We start from the raw sequence: 18,774 nt of genomic DNA, 5'->3' as shown, positions 1-18,774 counted from the left end.
GTGTGCTGGAGATGTAAACCCACTACGACGTTTACAATTCGAGCGATTACAGCCGAGCATCATTATCGGGTGGGCAGCCAGAGTACGCGGTCCAACCCAAAACTCGCCTCCGCCGTGAAATATCGTTCGCAGAAGCCGACTAGGCATTTAACCGACCGAAAAAAGAAACCTGTTCAACCCACGTCGCTGTTGACGGAGGGGCTACTTTATATTCATCGTCGTTGTGGTTATTGTTGTTGTTGCTGTGCAGCCCAAAACGTGTGCGGGACGTTGAACTACATGGCCCCGGAGCTGCTGCTGGGCTACTATGTCACCTGTGCTGTGGACATGTGGGCCCTGGGCTGCACCGTAGCCGAGATGGCCACCGGCAAGGATCTCTTTGATTCACGGACCTACACAGAACACCTGCCCTACTGCATCGAGGTACGGTCGGTGGGTGGGTACGGTGGGTGGGTATGGTGGGTGGGTACCAGTGGGTATGGTGGGTGGGTGGACGGGCAGCTCTCTATGGATATGGGTCTCTGTGGGTCGGCACAGAGACCCATACTCATAGAGACCCAAACGGATCCACAGAGACCCATACTCATAGAGACTCATGCAGACCCACAGAGACCCATACTCATAGAGACACATACAGACCCACAGAGACCCATACTCATAGAGACTCATGCAGACCCACAGAGACCCAAACTCATAGAGACACATACAGACCCACAGAGACCCATACTCATAGAGACACATACAGACCCACAGAGACCCATACTCATAGAGACACATACAGACCCACAGAGACCCATACTCATAGAGACCCATGCAGACCCACAGATACCAATTCTTATAGAGTTTGATTCGCTCTGGCGGCCACAAACAACCGGCGAGGAAGATCTGAACTGGTCCTGGACCTCTCATAGGTCTACTCAGCCTCAAACGAGTACTTGGTGTAGCGGTGTGTAGTAAACATTTCCACTGGGGGAGACAAAGGTGGTCGGGCGTGGTGCTGGGCACCCACCCGCTCATCTGTCGTTCCGGCCTTCAAATGTGCTGCTCGCTGATAACAGCACTTGCCCCAGCAATGAGATGAGGCTAAACTGGGAGGAGGAGATTGTTGTCTTTGTACACAGTGCTGGACTTCGTAGGTGCTGCTCGCTACTAACAGCGCTTGCCCTAGCAATGAGATGAGTCTAATAAGGAGAGGGAGGGATTGTTGTCTTTGTACACAGTGCCGGCCTCGACAGGCGCTGCCTTCGCCACTAATCACCGCTGACAGATGGCACTTGCCCCAATGGGCCCGCTGAGGCTACACCGGCTGTAACCCCCCCCCCTCCTCCTTTTGTCTTCGTCCGAAACGGTACGCAGATCCTGGGCATGCCCCCGAAAAAGATGGTGGACGAAGCCCCTAACAAGACAATTTACTTTGGTGAGTCGAAGGCTCGGGCAGGCTGGCGTCAGCGACGTAACCCATTCCGTTTTGTTAGGTAGGGGGTGGCAGTGAGGCTCTTATAGGGTTCTATTGTGGGGGGGGGGGGGGGCTGAGGGGCGTCTCTGAATATCCCGGAGGTGGGGAGTGGGGTGGGGTTTGCGGATCTTTGTAACAGCCGCTAGGAAGCATAGGTGGGTGTGTGAGTGAGCGGGTGGGTGGGTGAGTGAGTGGGTGGGTGAGTATGTGGGTGAGTGAGTGGGTGGGTAGGTGAGTGGGTAGGTTAATGGGTGGTTGAGTAGGTGAGTGGGTGAGTGGGTGAGAGGGTGGGTAGGTGAGTGGGTGGGTGAGTGGGTGGGTGAGTAGGTGGGTAGGTGAGTGGGTGGGTGAGTGAGTGGGTGGGTGGGTGGGTGAGTGAGTGGGTGGGTTGGTGACTGGGTATGTAGGTGGGTGAGTGGGTGAGTAGGTGGATAAGTAGGTGCGTAGTTAAGTTGATGAGTGGGTATGTGGGCGACATGGTGGTTGGTGACTCTGCGTGCGTCTCTCTGTCTCTCTGCAGACTCTGAGGGCCTCCCCTACAACCTGTCCAAGCAGCGGCCACCGGGAAGCCTCCCTCTGCACCGCGCGTTGCAGGGCCACCACCCTCAGCTGGTGGACTTCGTCAGCCGCTGCCTGCAGTACGAACCACACTCACCCCTCGCTCACCCCCACTCACCCCCACTCCCCACCCCATACCTGTCAACACCTTATCAGTGCCCTACCTTACTACAGACCCAACCCAGATATTATTGGTCACTCCGTGACCCTTATAAATATCAACGTTCATCCTGCAAAGTCCAATCACAAGGGACAAATACAAACAAATAGACACGAATTATTGTTGTTACCTAGAATTGAAACGGCTGCACTCCGTACGGACCTGAAAACTCAATTACCCTGCACAAGAATATCTAATAAACCATACGGTTTGACAGCTCTGCAACCAAGTCACTACACACCACCACTCCCTCCCACCCTCTCCATCTCTCCCCCCCCCCCACGCCGCCATCTCACCACTCTCCCCCCACCTCCCACCCTGTCAAATCATCTCACCATGCCCCTCTCACCACGTGTGTGTCTCCCCCCATCCCTCCCCTCCCTCCCCTCCCTCCCCGTGCGTCTCCCAACAGATGGGATCCGAATCTCCGGATGACGCCTGAGCAGGCGCTGGCTCACAGCTGGCTCCACACCACCACCACCACGACCCGGGCCACCACCAGCAGCTGGGCCACCCACACCGCCAGCAAGGCCACCCCCACCACCAGCGAGGCCACCCCCACCACCACCACCATCCGGGCCACCACCACCAGCTGGGCCACCCCCACCGCCAGCAAGGCCACCCCCACCGCCAGCGAGGCCACCCCCACCCCCACCACCATCCGGGCCACCACCAGCAGCTGGGCCACCCCCACCGCCAGCGAGGCCACCCCCACCCCCACCACCAGCTGGGCCACTCCCACCGCCAGCGAGGCCACCCCCACCGCCAGCAAGGCCACCCCCATCACCAGCGAGGCCACCCCCACCACCACCGCCATCCGGGCCACCACCACCAGCTGGGCCACCCCCACCGCCAGCGAGGCCACCCCCACCGCCAGCAAGGCCACCCCCACCACCAGCGAGGCCACCCCCACCCCCACCACCATCCGTGCCACCACCACCAGCTGGGCCACCGCCAGCGAGGCCACCTCCACCGCCAGCAAGGCCACCCCCACCACCAGCGAGGCCACCCCCACTGCCAGCAAGGCCACCCCCACCACCAGCGAGGCCACCACCACCACCATCCGGGCCACCACCACCACCATCCGGGCTACCACCACCAGTTGGGCCACCCCCACTGCCAGCAAGGCCACCCCCACCGCCAGCGAGGCGAGCCCCACCTCCGCCACCATCCGGGCCACCACCACCACCATCCGGGCCACGACCACCAGCTGGGCCACCACCACCAGCTGGGCCACCCCCACCACCAGCGAGGCCACCCCTACCACCATGATGATATGATGACGATGATGACGATGATGACGATGATAACGACGATGATGACGACGATGATGATGATGACGATGTTGATGATGACAATGATGTTGACAACGATGACGATGATGACCATGATGATGATGACGACGATGATGATAACGATGATTATGATGACGTTGATAATGATGATGACGATGATGCTGATGACGTTGATGATGATGGTGATGACGCGTGTGGGCCAGGACCCCCACTCACCACCCACACTCACCACCCACACTTACCACACTCACCACCCACACTCACCACCCACACTCACCAACCACACTCACCACCCACACTCACCACGCACACTCACCACCCACACTCACCACACACATTCACCACACTCACCACCCACACTCACCACCCACACTCACCACACTCACCACCCACACTCACCACCCACACTCACCAAACTCACCACCCACACTCACCACCCACACTCACCACACTCACCACACCACACTCACCACACACACTCACCAAACCACACTTACCACACCACACGCACCACCCACACTCACCACACAATGGACTAGAGCTTGCCAAGCCACGTGCGCGTGTGAAGAGTTAGGATAGAGATAAAAAAATAAGTTTTAATGTAATAATGTGTACATATATATCTAGACCATTGTTAGTTTATCGATTGTTGTTGTAATAAATATGCGGACTCAACAGAATGTTGCAGTTGTGTTTGTTGTGGCGAGTTGCTGCTGCTTGGGGTCTCAGGTGACTTGGATCCAGATGTTAACTACCTCGCCTGATGCATGAGGTCGTAGGTTCAATTGGAGTCTGCCCAGCTCCGTGTCTCATCAGCAGAAGCAGGAGACAGGCTCTGCTTGAACCAATGGTGGTGAACTGCCCAGATGTTTGTCATCAGATGCACCTAGCCTGGCACAGCAGTCGACCCATGGCACCTGCTGGGTCTGTTACGTGACCTCCTGCACCTAGCCTAGCACAGCAGTCAACCCATGGCATCTGCTGGGTCTGTCCCGCCACCTCCAAGTGCACCTAGCCTGGCACGGCAGTCATCCCATGGCACCTGCTGGGTCTGTCCCGTCACCTCCAAGTGCACCCAGCCTGGCACAGTAGTCAATCCATGGCACCTGCTGGGTCTGTCCCGTGACCTCTTCCTGTACCTAACCTGGCACAGCAGTCAACCCATGGCACCTGCTGTGTGTGTCACGTGACCTCTTCCTGTACCTAGCCTAGCACAGCAGTCAACCCATGGCACCTGCTGGGTCTGTCACGTGACCTGCCAGCAGCGACCCTTCGACACTTCACATGGCCTCATAAGTGCTGCGGTGACGTCACAAGGGGGGTGGGGCACGTGTCTGAGTTGCAATAATTAACAGAGCTTACCTAACCTATCCACACTACAAATTGCAATCACCTTCACTTGCTACTCCTATAGGCTTCTATAGGCTTTACATCAAACCTTCCGCCACATTTTCTACAAGACATAACCACCTTACTTATCCACACTACAAATTGCAATCACCTTCACCGTCTACACCAATAGGCTCCCACGTTACCCGTCCCCACATTCCCTACATGACATAAACTTCCCAACCTATCCGCACTACACATTACAATCACCATCGCCGGCAAACTCCCAAAGAGCTTCCAAGGGCTCCCATGTTAAGCGCCCACCACATTCCCCAGTTCGCTTAAGAAACCACGCTTATCCATAGAGACACACAGAGACCCATAGTTCAGTTCATTTATTAGGTATAGCCCTGTGAGCCATTCGGCTCTTGAATCGGGTGCAACCACAACAAACAAAAACATGAACAATAAACGTCTTAAAGTGACTATGTGGTACCACCGCGGCGGAGCAGCTCCGTCGGGGGCCGTATTCACCACCGTAACACCGCCACCCGCCACCCCAACCCCCCCCCCCCCACATGTATACACACACACACCCCACGTAGGGCCGGGAGGGAAGGTGTGGGGGCTACCGTCCCCCGCCATCACCGAATTTTCGGGACCGCTGTCCCCCGATTCCCCCGTGACAATCGTACCGCTACCCCCCGGCTGTTCTGTGGGGTCCGGGCTACCGGCCTCCACTCCCTCGCCTCCCTGTACCCCTGACTTTGTTGCTGCCTGCGTCGGCATACTTCTATTAGTGGGGCGGTACGCTCTACACTTGCAGCCTGCTACGCTGGTTGAAGGGGATCCCTGCGTTCTGATTTAAAGGGGCCGTTTAAACCGCCGCGCGAATACGCGCACGCCTGGCGCGTCGCTCGCTACCTCGCTATAGACACTCGTACAGGCGAGCGATCATAACACAGTCACACCGGCGCGCGAGCGCTAAGCACTATTGTAAGTGATCGTACAGATGCGTGGACACCAAGCACGCTCCACACTCTCAAAGACCGCACGACGCAGTTTTATCCCCCGCTAGCGATTTTAACCAGTTTAATCTATGTGTGATGGTGTGGGTCAGTGGACGCTAGTCTATCCCTCGGAAGTTTTCGATTCAATTTCTCCTACCGATCGCCCCGCTCTCTACCCTGGATTAAAAACACTTAGACTTACGCCTCTCTCCCTCGCACTTACTTCCACCCTGCTGTGCTGAACGCTGTAAGGGAATGAGGCGGCGAGTTGTCTCTGTAGAGGGGCGAGCCTGACGGTGCTGGAGTACGTCCCACGGACCTCTCGGACGGCTGACTCTGCTGTTCCCGGAACCGCGATAATCTAGAAGAAGAACTGCCCTTGCTACCTGAATCCCCCTCCTTTTATCCTACCTACAACAAAGGAATTTCGCCGTTTCGCTCCCTTGGCCTCCCGTCCAATCAGGGGCTCGGATTTTCCCGCCCTTTCGATACTCGGATCCCAGCTCGGGTGATGTCGCCGCAGTGATCTCTCCGACGTCCGCTCTCTGTTCTCCTGCTACCAGTCCACTGACCCGTGCTTGTGCGTGTGTGGTTCCACTCGCGGTGGCTCGATGGCCCTTGCCGTGACCATGCAACTTTAATATTAGGTCACGGCGCCGCAGTGCATGTCAGCTACAGGGGGAAGATCGCCCAATTTCCCGGCCGCAGGAAACCATGAAGTTCGATCCCATACGGGACTTCTGGAAAAAAACCTATCGGCCGGGTGACCTCCCCTCCCTGCTCTTCGTGGGGCGTGTGTGCGTTCGTGCAGGGGGGAGGGTGGTGAGGGTGCACCGTGTCGGAGTCGGCATCCCCCGGTGGTGGCTTCACGGTGGTGGGCACGGCCTCAACAGAGCGGCTCTGCTGCGGCGGCCTCACGACTGTGCAGTGGGCAAAACGCGGACGTCTGAGAAGGCACCGGCCCCAGGAGAGTGGCGGGAAATCCGAGGCATCGGTGACGGCGTCGCGGCGGTGGGCATGGCTCCACTGGAGCGGCTCCGCTGCGGCGGTACCACACAGCCCCCCGAGGTGCCAGTCCCCGTCCCGGGTTTACTGGAGCACTTCGCCTGGGTTGCCCCTACAAGGCAGCGCCGCGGGGTCCGCGGGACTCGTCCGACTCTCGTGGCTGGCCTCGGCGGTAATGGCTCCGTCTCTCGGGGTTCCGGCGGCGGTCTCCTTCTCCACTCTAATGGTTCCCTCCGGCCCTGGGTACCTGCGGGCTGGGAGACAAACTCGGGGGCGGTAGGGTTCAGGGGGCGCCGTCCCCGTCTCTCCTGGCTTGGGCCAGGACCCCTGGGGCCTGGGACCCCGTGGGGCCCATACACTCTGCGAGGCCCCCGGGTATCGGGGGTGTGGGGACCCTGGTGTTTCGGGGTCCTCGAACGGCGGGGTTCTCCCTCGCTGGGACCGCCCTCCATGGTTTTAGTCGCCGAACATTAACTGACATCTCCCGCCCCTCTCTCCCCCCTGAATCAGTACCGTCCAGGGGGAGATCTGTCGCCCCACCGTCCAGGCTCCCCGCCAGTAGGTGGTTAACTTCCCCACCTGTCCGGCCCTGACGCGAGGGTTCTGCAGCCACACCTTAGAGCCCGCCGAGTAGAAGGGGGCTCCATTCGGGGTCGGGCGCCCCGCTCGTGCCGCTGGTGTGCGGTCTCGCCTTGCGGGTAGGCCCGGACCCTAGCTTCTCGCAGGGTCCCCATCAAGTACTCCACGGGGCGGCTCCCTTCCATCCGTTAGGGCGGTGGGACACCGAACAGCAGATCTGTAGGCAGGCGAGACTCGCGACCAAACATCATTAGGAACGGGGTCTGTCCCGTGGATGTGTGTACTGTGGTGGCGTAGGCGAACAGAGCATAGGGGAGGTGTTCGTCCCAGTCCTGTTGATTCGCAGCCGCCATGCATTTCAGCTTCTCGGCTAGAGTCTGGTTCATTCTCTCTACCATCCCGTTTGTCTGGGGGTGATATGCCGTAGTTCAGTCCTTCTGGATGCTGAACTCCTGGCACAGTGCCTGGAATAGCTCTGCCTCGAACTCACTACCCTGGTCAGTAATGACTCGTTCGGGGATCCCGTGCTTAAGTACGTAGTGTTCCACGAACGCTCGGGTTACTACGAGGGCTGTCTTATTGGGGATGGCTACTGCTACGGGATAGCGTGTGAAGAACTGCACCGCTACGAGAATATATCGGTTGCCCCATTGGGATCGCAGGAATGGCCCCTGCAGGTCGATCCCGACCAACTAGTTCGTCCGGCTGACGCGGAATGGCCTCAGGGGTACCTGGTATCGCGCCGGTTTCGGCCCGCATTGCTGACACACGCGGCAGCCCTGCACCCAGGCGGCCACGTCTTGTGCCAACTTGGGCCAGAGATACTGGCGGCACAGGGTTTCACGAGTGCGCCGTTCTCCGTCATGGCCCCCGAGCGGGTGGTCGTGCACTAGTCTCAGCAGCTGGGGTCACACCTGGGCGGGCACGTAGATGCATCCTGGCTGGCCGGCTTCGGTTAGCTCCCGTACCACCCCGTTCTGCGCACACAATCGGGCATACAAACCACTCCAGGGCCCTGGTAGGGTGTCCTCTTTCTCCCGTAGGGCCGCCTCCACCGCCGCCAGATCTGGATCCCGCAGCTGGGTCCGTCTCAGCTGCTCGTCGTCCAGGCTCGGGAAGGTGCAGCCGACGTCCTCCTGGATCTAATCGGGTGGGGTTGAGCGACCCGTCGGGCCCCGGGGTGTGGGCTCCGTGCCCGCCAAATGGTCCCCCGGGTCCTTGGTTCCTCCTACCGGGGTCTCTGTTGCACATACTGCACTGCCTCTCACCGGGGGAGGGTTAGTCTCGGTGCGCTCCTGGGGGTCCGACACCCGCCGGCAACGGCCCCCCATGAAGCATGGGCAAGCTTCCTCCACCCTTGTCTCGGCACACACCGTGGGCCGCCTCGACAAGGTGTCCGCGTTTGCGTGCGTACGATCAGCTCGGTACTCTATTTGCAGGTTGTACTCCTGCAGCTGCGCCAGCCATCGGGCCATCTGCCCCCGCGGTTCCTTGAATGTAAGGAGGAACTGCAGGGCATAATGGTCGGTGCGCACCCGACATTTCCTGCCGTACAAATACGGTCGGAACTGTTTACACGCGAAGATCACAGCATACAGTTCTTGACGGGTCACGCAATAATTCAGCTCGGGTCCACTCAGGGTCCGACTGGCGTATGCGATGACCCGCTCCGTCCCACCCTGTACCTGTGACAGCACCGCGCCCAGCCCACTGCTGCAGGCGTCGGTGTCCAAGATAAAATCCGTGGTGAAATCGGGGAAAGCTAGGGTAGGGGTGTGGGTGAGGTGGTCTTTGAGGGTGGTGAAGGCCGTTTGGCAGGCCACCGTCCATCGATAGGGGTTCTTAGGGGAGGTGAGTTGGGTGAGGGGGCGTGCAATCTCGCTGAATCCCTTTACAAATCGACGATAATACGTAGCTAGTCCCAGGAATGACCTGATCTCCGTCAGATTCTTGGGCCGTGGCCATTCCACTACGGCGCGCACCTTTTCCGGATCAGTGCGCACCCCCGCCTCGCTGACTCGGTGTCCGAGGTACCCTACCTCGCGCTGTGCCAGGTAACACTCACACGGCTTGAGCTTGAGATGGGCTGCTCGCAGTCGCTGGAACACCACTAGCAACCTGGACCAGTGCTCAGACAGAGATCTGCTGAACACTTTCACGTCGTCCAGGTAAATCAGGCACTGTTCCCACTGTAAGCCCCGCATCACCAACTCCATCAACCGCTGGAACGTCGCGGGCGCGTTAGTGAGTTCGAACGGAAGCACTCGAAACTCGAACAGCCTCATCGGGGTGGTAAATGCGGTTTTCGGCCGATCCTCCTCCGCCATCTCCACCTGCCAGTACCCGGACGCCAGATCGAGGGTGGAAAAATACCGTGCTCCTGCGGGGCTGTCAAAGGTGTCGTCGATGAGCAGTATGGGGAAGGCGTCGCCGAGGGTGACTGCGTTCAACTTTCGATAATCAACGCAGAACCGGGTCGACCCGTCCTTTTTCGTCACTAGCACCACCGGGGCAGACCAGGGGCTCGTCGAGGGCTGGATTATGTTATCACGTAGCATATCCGCAACTGCCTCCTTGATCTGGGTCCGTTCGGGCGCGTCCACCCGGTATGCGGGGAGTTTGATCGGTCGGGCTGCACCTGTGTCAATTTGGTGTTTAACAAGGTCTCTTCGGCCTACATCTGAATCGTGCTCACTGAATACGTCGGCGTACTCCCGTAACAACCCGCGCAGCTGATCGGCCTCCCCCTTAGGTAAATCTGCCCAAGGCACATGTAACGCATCATGCAGGGGAACGATCTCGGCCCGGGAGGTTGGGCCGACCCACCAGGCCAGATCCTGGTTGTCCTCGGGGTGGCCAGGGTCTTCCGCCCAGAGTGCAAACACCGAGTCGTTAGAGTGGCGTGCATGCAGGGGGTGTATGGTAGCTACTGTGGTGCATCGTCGTAGCATCGCCGGGGTACTGTGTGGGTTAAACACCCGCATGAACAGTCGCCCCCCATCTGCGTTTACCAGCGTGGCTAACCCTACGACTCGGTACCACGCTGCCAACTCAGGGTGAGGGGTTAGCATTACCTCGCCCGATGGTCAGTGTGTGGGATCGGCGGAGGGGGCTGCCACTGGCACCAGCATCTCGGCGAGTGGCCCAATGGTGACGGCCGACACCAGCGTAGCGGCTACGGGTGTGAAACGAGGGCGATCCCTCTCCTGTCCCAGGAACGGGATCCGCTCCCCGCTGCCTTCCATCGTGGCGCATCGCTGGCGGGGCTGTACATTGAGCCCCAGTTTCTCCAGGAGGTCCGTCCCTGCAATACACTCATGGCACAACACACTGGAGACGTAGAATTCCTGTGGGCACACCTGGTGTCCGAGACGGACCTCGAGGGAGATCCTTCCCAGCAACCCCATCCCGGCTCCACTCGCTGTTTGCAGCACGCGATCCGGGACCTGCAGGCGGCTCACGTCAACCCCGAGCACGCTGCAGTGCGCGGCGCTCACGAGTGAGGCTACGGCCCCCGTGTCCAGTAGGATCCGGGTGCGCTGCCTGTTCACCTGTCCTTCCACCAGCAACGTAGCCCCCGTGATATCTGCCACCAGCTCCCGCAACCAGTCGCCCGTCCTCACCGCATCCTTGGGTGTTGTGGTCGGAACCTGTGTGGGGGTCACTCGCTCACCATTATTATTATCGTCGTTTTGTTTCGGGACCTCGTTGATTGCACCCCTAGGTGGTCCACCCTCTAGGGGGCGTTGGCGTTTAACCCTGGCGCGTTTCTAGCACGGGCGATCTGAGGACAGTCCCTCACGAGGTGCCCTTGACTGTCGCACAGGTAACATGCTGGGGGAAGGGCGGCGGCCCCGTAGGAGCCTCTCCGCCCGCTCCATCTTTCTCCTCCTGTACGCCGCTGCCCAGATTCCGCCTCTAGTCAGGCTACCCTCCCAGCCAGCCCTCCCACCTCGGTCTGAACCGTCTCCACCGTAGTCTGCAGCGCAGTCATATGTGCCCGTACTTGGGTTACCTTGTTGTCCACCTGGGTTATTCTTTCACCTACTTGGGTTACCTCGTTGTCGATCCCCCTGATGCCCATCTGTATTCCCGCCACCCATCCTGGGGTTATCTCGCGGGATACAGGGGGCTCCCTTTCCCGAACCCTCATCGTCCTGGCGAGCTCCTGTTCCTCCTCTTCCTCCTCGGTGGACAGACTTGCGATGGTGCGCTCCCGTCCCAGTCCTCAGAGCTGCGCGCGTTGACTAGAAATTATTTCACACTTACGCGCGCGCTCGACAATGGCGTCAAAGGGAAGGCGCGTACAGTTCATGTCTGGCTGCCACCATGCCGTGCGAGTCAAGTATGGCTGGATTTTCTCAATCACCTCTGTGGTGTACCCCGGGCGTGCGATCTTTGTTAGCTCGCGCACATCCTCGGCATAATCACGCAGGTCCTCGCCGGGTTGGCGACGGCGTGCCTCTAAGGCCGCTTTTGCCTCCTCCTCATCGCGCGTACCGAAACGGAAACGCAGATCAAGTCGGCGCATCAGCTTCCACAAAATCGGCTGCCCGCCCATCCAGATTCATATTAAGTTGACGTAACGCCTGCGTGTCTGTCCACCCATTACTTTCGTTAGCCCCTAGGACGTTGCGGGCAAACGCTTTCCACGAAGGGGTACCCCGGCCGGTGAATATATGCCTTATTGTCGCGTGGGGTAACGCGGGGGTTCGTACCACTTCTGACGCCAAATTGTGGGGGCTACTGTCCCCCGCCATCACCGAATTGTCGGGACCGCTGTACACCGATTCCCCCGTGACGCTCGTACCGCTACCCCCCGTCTGTTCTGTGGGGTCTGGGCTACAGGCCTCCACTCCCTCGCCTCCCTGTACCCCTGACTTTGTTGCTGCCCGCGTCGGCATATTTCTATTAGTGGGGCGGTACGCTCTACGCTTGCAGCGCGCTACGCTGGTTGAAGGGGATCCCTGCGTTCTGATTTAAAGGGGCCGTTTAAACCGCCGCGCGAATACGCGCACGCCTGGCGCGTCGCTCGCTACCTCGCTATAGACACTCGTACAGGCGAGCGATCATAACACAGTCACACCGGCGCGCGAGCGCTAAGCACTATTGTAAGTGATCGTACAGATGCGTGGACACCAAGCACGCTCCACACTCTCAAAGACCGCACGACGCAGTTTTATCCCCCGGCTAGCGATTTTAACCAGTTTAATCTATGTGTGATGGTGTGGGTCAGTGGACGCTAGTCTATCCCTCGGAAGTTTTCGATTCAATTTCTCCTACCGATCGCCCCGCTCTCTACCCTGGATTAAAAACACTTAGACTTACGCCTCTCTCCCTCGCACTTACTTCCACCCTGCTGCGCTGAACGCTGTAAGGGAATGAGGCGGAGAGTTGTCTCTGTAGAGGGGCGAGCCTGACGGTGCTGGAGTACGTCCCACGGACGTCTCGGACGGCTGACTCTGCTGTTCCCGGAACCGCGATGATCTTGAAGAAGAACTCCATTGCAACCTGAATCCCCCTCCCTTTTCCTACCTACAACAAAGGAATTTCGCAGTTTCGCTCCCTTGGCCTCCCGTCCAATCAGGGGCTCGGATTTTCCCGCCCTTTCGATACTCGGATCCCAGCTCGGGTGATGTCGCCGCAGTGATCTCTCCGACGTCCGCTCTCTGTTCTCCCGCTACCAGTCCACTGACCCGTGCTTGTGCGTGTGTGGTTCCACTCGCGGTGGCTCGATGGCCCTTGCCGTGACCATGCAACTTTAATATTAGGTCACGGCGCCGCAGTGCATGCTAGCTACAGGGGGAAGATCGCCCAATTTCCCGGCCGCAGGAAACCATGAAGTTCGATCCCACTAGGGACTTCTGGAAAAAAAAACCTATCGGCCGGGTGACCTCCCCTCCCGGCTCTACGTGGAGCATGTGTGCGTTCGTGCGGGGGGAGGGGGGGTGGCGAGGGTGCACCGCGTCGGCATTGGCATCCCCCGGTGGCGGCTTCACGGTGGTGGGCACGGCCTCGGCAGAGCGGCTCTGCTGCGGCGGCCTCACGACTGTGCAGTGGGAAAAACGCGGACGTCTGAGAAGGCACCGGCCCCGGGAGAGTGGCGGGAAATCCGAGGCATCGGTAACGGCGTCGCGGCGGTGGGCATGGCTCCGCTGGAGCGGCTCCGCTGCGGCGGCACCACAAAGGTCACCTGGCCGACGGGTTTTTATCCAGAAGCCCCTAATGGGATCAAGCTTCATAGTTTCCCGCGGCCGGGAAATTAGGCGATCTACCCCAGAGGCTGACACGCACCGCGGCACCGTGACCTGGCATTAAAGTTGCGTGGTCACGGCGGAGGTCATTGCGCCACCGCGAACGAAACCGCACACACACGGCATGGGGCGTGGGAACCGCGAGATGCCTTTGGTTATAGATGGAATTAGGAACTGAATGCCTGTTGCTATAGATGGAATTTGGTACTGAATGCCCTTGACTATAGGTGAGCTCCCGAATCCAAATAACAACAGGATAGGAGCATTCAGGCCTCTGCATAGACAGGGCGGAGCGGGGCGGAAGCATCTGAATGTCTTTTGTTCTAGAAAACGTGACGGATCAGCATATGAAAAAGGACGAAAATAACTCAGCCTCTGAATGTACAGGGCGGTACGGAGCGTGGGAACCACGGTACGCCTTTGTCATAAGTAATATTACAGATCTGAATATGAAGGAGCACGGGTGGGCAGGCGCCAGAGCAACGGAATGCCTTTAGGGTGTATAAAATACGGAGGTTTAGCGTAGCAAGAGACAGTCTTCTTCAAAAATCATCGCAGTCCACGCAGGATGGGAGTCAGCCGTTCAAGACGTCCGTGTGACGAACTTCAGCGCAGCCAGGCTCAACCCTCTATGGATCGCTGTTCTACAGCTTCCCGTGCAGTAGAGTGAAAGTGCGCGTGAGTAAGAGAGGGAGGTAAGTTAGGCTAGTTAATCGAGAGTAGAGAGCAGAGCGATAGGTAGAGTAGGTTCAGCCTAGAATCCCCGGGAGAGTAGGCTGGTAGCCACTGACTCACACACATAGGCGTAACTTAAACGGGTTGCTCTGGTAAATAAAATCGCTAGTGGGGGGATAAAAAACTGTGTTGTGTGGTCTTTTGGGGAGTGTGAGGAGGAGGGCAGAGTGTGCTGCGTGTCTATGTGTATGCGCGGTTGTTCACCACGAGACGAAGTGTTTGGTGTTTACGTACCCGCACGATTGTTTACAATAGCGTGTAGCGCTCGCGCACCTGGGCGACTGTGTACAGTACTGTGCGGCGCGTGCGGGCATTTTCGGTGGTGCTTAGCGATCGCGTACCTGTGTGGCTGTGTTGCGGTCGCACGCCCACACAATTTTCTAATCGCGAAGTAGCGAGCTAAGCGCCGAGCGCGCGTATTCATGCGACTGTTTGAACGGGCCCTTTAACTCAGAGCTGAGCGACCATCCCCAATCAGCGGCGCGCACGGCAAACGTCCCGCCCGCCCATCCCTCGGCCCCAACCCCCTCGCGTGCGATTGGTGTACGGGGCTGGGCAGAGGGTAGAGGCGTGTTTGTTATTACCGGAGCACTTGGAGCGTGGGTGGGAGGGAGACACGCGCCGCGCCTGTTTGTTTACGGGTGGGACGGAGTTTTTGCTGGCAAGCGCGCTCACCGCGGCTCGCCGCCTCCCAACCACGCAGCGCGCCACGAGCGTAAAGCGCCGCGCCCTACCCATCGGTCAAAACATGCTGACGCGGTCAGCAGCACAGGAGGGCGAGGCAGGGGAGGTCGCTAGCCCGAACCCCACAGAGCAGCCGGGGGGTAGCGGTATGAATGGAACGGGGGAGTCTGTGGGCAACGGCCCCGAGAATTCAGTGATGGCGGGGGACGTTCGCCCCCACAGTTTGGTGTCAGAAGCGGTACGAACCCCCGCGTTACCCCACGCAAAAATAAGGCACATATTTACTGGCCGGGGGACCCCTTCGTGGAAGGCATGAGTCCGCAACATCATAGGGGCTAAGGAAATTAATGGCTGAACAGACGCGCAGGCGTTACGCCAACTTATTATGAATCTGGATGGGCGGGCAGCCAATTTTATGGAAGCTCTACCCACAAGCGCGCAGACACAGCTAGGGGAGCTGATGCGCCGACTTGACCTGCGTTTCGGTACGCGTGATGAGGAGGAGGCAAAAGCGGCCTTAGAGGCACGCCGTCGACAACCCGGCGAGGACCTGCGCGATTATGCCGGGGATGTGCGCGAGCTAACAAAGATCGCACGCCCGGGGTACACAACAGAGGTGATTGAGGTGCAGGCCGCCGAGAAAATCCAGCGATACTTAAATCGCACGGCGTGGTGGCAGCCAGACATGAACTGTACGCGTCTTCCCTTTAACGCCCTTGTCGAGCGCGCGCATAAATGTGAAATAATTTCTAGTGAACGCGCGCAGCTCCAAGGACTGGGACGGGAGCGCACCATCGCAAGTCTGTCCACCGAGGAGGAAGAGGAGGAACAGGAGCTCGCCCGGGCGGTAAGGGGGCGAGAGAGGGAGCCTCCGGCATCCCGTGACACAACCCCGTGATGGGTAGCTGGGATACAGATGGGCATAAAGGATGTAGCCGGCCAGGTGACCCAAGTAGGTGACAGAGTAACCCAAGTAGGTGACAGGGTGACCCACATACGTGAGGAAGCGAGCCAGAACATGACCAAACTACAGTCCACAGTGGAGACCATTCAGTCGGAAATGGGAAAAATGCACTCCACGGTAGGGGGGCTGGCCGGGAGGCTAGCCCGACTAGAGGCAGAATCTGGGCAGCGGCGTATCAGAGGGGAAAGAGGGATCGGGCGGAGAGGCTCCTACGGGGCCGCCGCTCTCCCCCGGGCGTGTTACCTGTGCGACCATCAAGGGCATCTCATGAGGGACTGTCCCCAGATCGCCCGCGCTAGAAATGTGCCAGGGTTAAACGCCAACGCCGCCTAGAGAGTGGACTACCTAGGGGTGCAGTCAACATGGTCCCTTTGCAGAACGATGATAATAATAATGGTGAGCGAATGACCCCCACACAGGTTCCGACCACAACACCCAAGGATACGGTGAAGACGGGTGACTGGCTGTTGGAGCTGGTGGCAGGAATCATGGGGGCCACGTCGCTGGTGGAAGGACAGGTGAACGGGCAGCGCACCCGGATCCTACTGGACACGGGGGCCGTAGCCTCACTCGTGAGCGCCGCGCACTGCAGCATGCTCGGGGTTGACGTGAGCCGCCTGCAGGTCCCGGATCAGGAGGACGTCGGCTGCTCCTTCCCGGGCCGGAACGACGAGCAGCTGAGACGGACCCAGCTGCGGGATCCGGATCTGGCAGCGGTGGAGGCGGCCCTACAGGAGAAGGAGGACGCCCTACCAGGACCCTGGAGTGGTTTGTATGCCCGGTTGTGCGTGCAGAATGGGGTGGTACAGGAACTAAACGAAGCCGGCCAGCCGGGATGCATCTGCCTTCCCGCCCAGGTGCGACCCCAGCTGCTGAGACTAGTGCACGACCACCCGCTCGGGGGCCATGATGGGAAACGGTCCACTCGGGAAATCCTACGCCGCCAGTATCTCTGGCCCAAGTTGGCACAAGACGTGGCCGCCTGGGTGCAGGGCTGCCGCGCATGTCAGCAATGCGGGCCGAGACCAGCGTGATACCAGGTACCCCTGAGGCCGTTCTGCGTCAGCCGGACGAACCAGCTGGTCGGGATCGACCTGCAGGGACCATTCCTGCGATCCCACCGGGGCAACCGATATATTCTCGTAGTGATGGAATACTTCACATGCTTTCCCGTAGCGGTAGCCATCCCCGATAAGACAGCCCTCGTAGTGGCCCGAGCGTTTGTGGAACACTACGTACTTAAGCACTGGATGCCTGAACGAGTCATTACTGATCAGGGTAGTGAGTTCGAGGCAGAGCTATTCCAGGCGCTGTGCCGAGAGTTCGGGATCCAGAAGGACTGAACTACGGCGTATCACCCCCAGGCAAATGGGATGGTAGAGAGGATGAACCAGACTCTAGCTGAGAAGCTGAAACGCATGGCAGCCGCGAATCAACGGGACTGGGACGAATACCTCCCCTATGCTATGTTCGTCTACGCCACCACAGTACACACATCCACGGGACAGACCCCGTTCCTGATGATGTTTGGTCGCGAGTCTCACCTGCCTACAGATCTGCTGTTCGGTGTCCCTCCATCGCAACGGTAGGAAGGGAGCCGCCCCGTGGAGCACTTGATGGAGACCCTACAAGAAGCTAGGGTCCGTGCCTACCCGCAAGGCGAGACCGCACACCAGCGGCAGGAGCAGGGCGCCCGACCCCGAATGGAGCCCCCCTTTTACTCGGTGGGCTCTAAGGTGTGGCTGCACAACCCTCGCGTCAGGGCCGGACAGGTGGGGAAGTTAACCACCTACTGGCGGGAACCCTGGACGGTGGGGCGACAGATCTCCCCCTGGACGGTACTGATTCAGGGGGGAGAAGGGGGCCGGGAGATGGTAGTCAACGTCCGGCGACTGAAACCATGGAGGGCGGCCCCAGCGAGGGAGAACCCCGCCGCTCGAGGACCCCGAAACCCCGGGGTCCCTACACCCCCCATACCCGGGGGCCTCGCAGAGTATATGGGCCCCACGGGGCCCCGGGCCCCAGGGGGTCCCGACCCAAGCCAGAAGAGACGGGGACGACGGTCCCTGAACCCCACCGCCCCGGAGTTTGTCTCCCCGCCCGCAGGTACCCAAGACCGGATAGAACCACTGGAGTGGAGGAGGAGACCGCCGCCGGAACCCCGGGAGACAGAACCGCCACCGCCGAGGCCAGTCACGAGAGTTGGACGAGTCCCGCGGACCCCGCGGCACTACCTCGTAGGGGCAACCCAGGCGAGGTGCTCCAGTCAACCTGGGATGGGGACTGGCACCTCGGGGGGCTGTGTGGTACCACGGCGGCGGAGCAGCTCCGTCGGGGGCCGTATTCACCACCGTGACACCGCCAAGGAGGAGTGACGACGCCGACGCGGCGTGCCCCTCGAGGTGAGTTTGTGAGTCTCTGTGTGAGGTGAGTTTGTGGGTCTCTGTGTGGTGAGTGTGTGGGTCTTTGTGTGAAGTGAGTTTGTCGGTCTCTGTGTGAGGTGAGTTTCTGGGTCCCTTTTTGAGGTGAGTTTGTGGGTCTCTGTGTTTGTCTGTGTGTGGTGAGTCTGTGGGTCTCTCTGTGGTGAGTGTGTGGGTCTCTGTGTGAAGTGAGTTTGTTGGTCTCTGTGTTAGGTGAGTTTGTGAGTCTCTCTGTGAGATGAGTGTGTGGTTCTCTGGGTGAAGTGACTTTGTGGGTTTCTGTGTGATGAGTCTGTGGGTCTCTGTATGGTGAGTGTGTGGGTCT

This window comes from Petromyzon marinus, chromosome 80 (genome assembly GCF_048934315.1).
Source record: "Petromyzon marinus isolate PM22_M1 ecotype Great Lakes invasive population chromosome 80, UKy_Petmar_22M1.pri1.0, whole genome shotgun sequence".
Taxonomy (NCBI): Eukaryota; Metazoa; Chordata; class Hyperoartia; order Petromyzontiformes; family Petromyzontidae; genus Petromyzon; species Petromyzon marinus.
Note: the sequence above shows the minus strand (reverse complement) of the source record.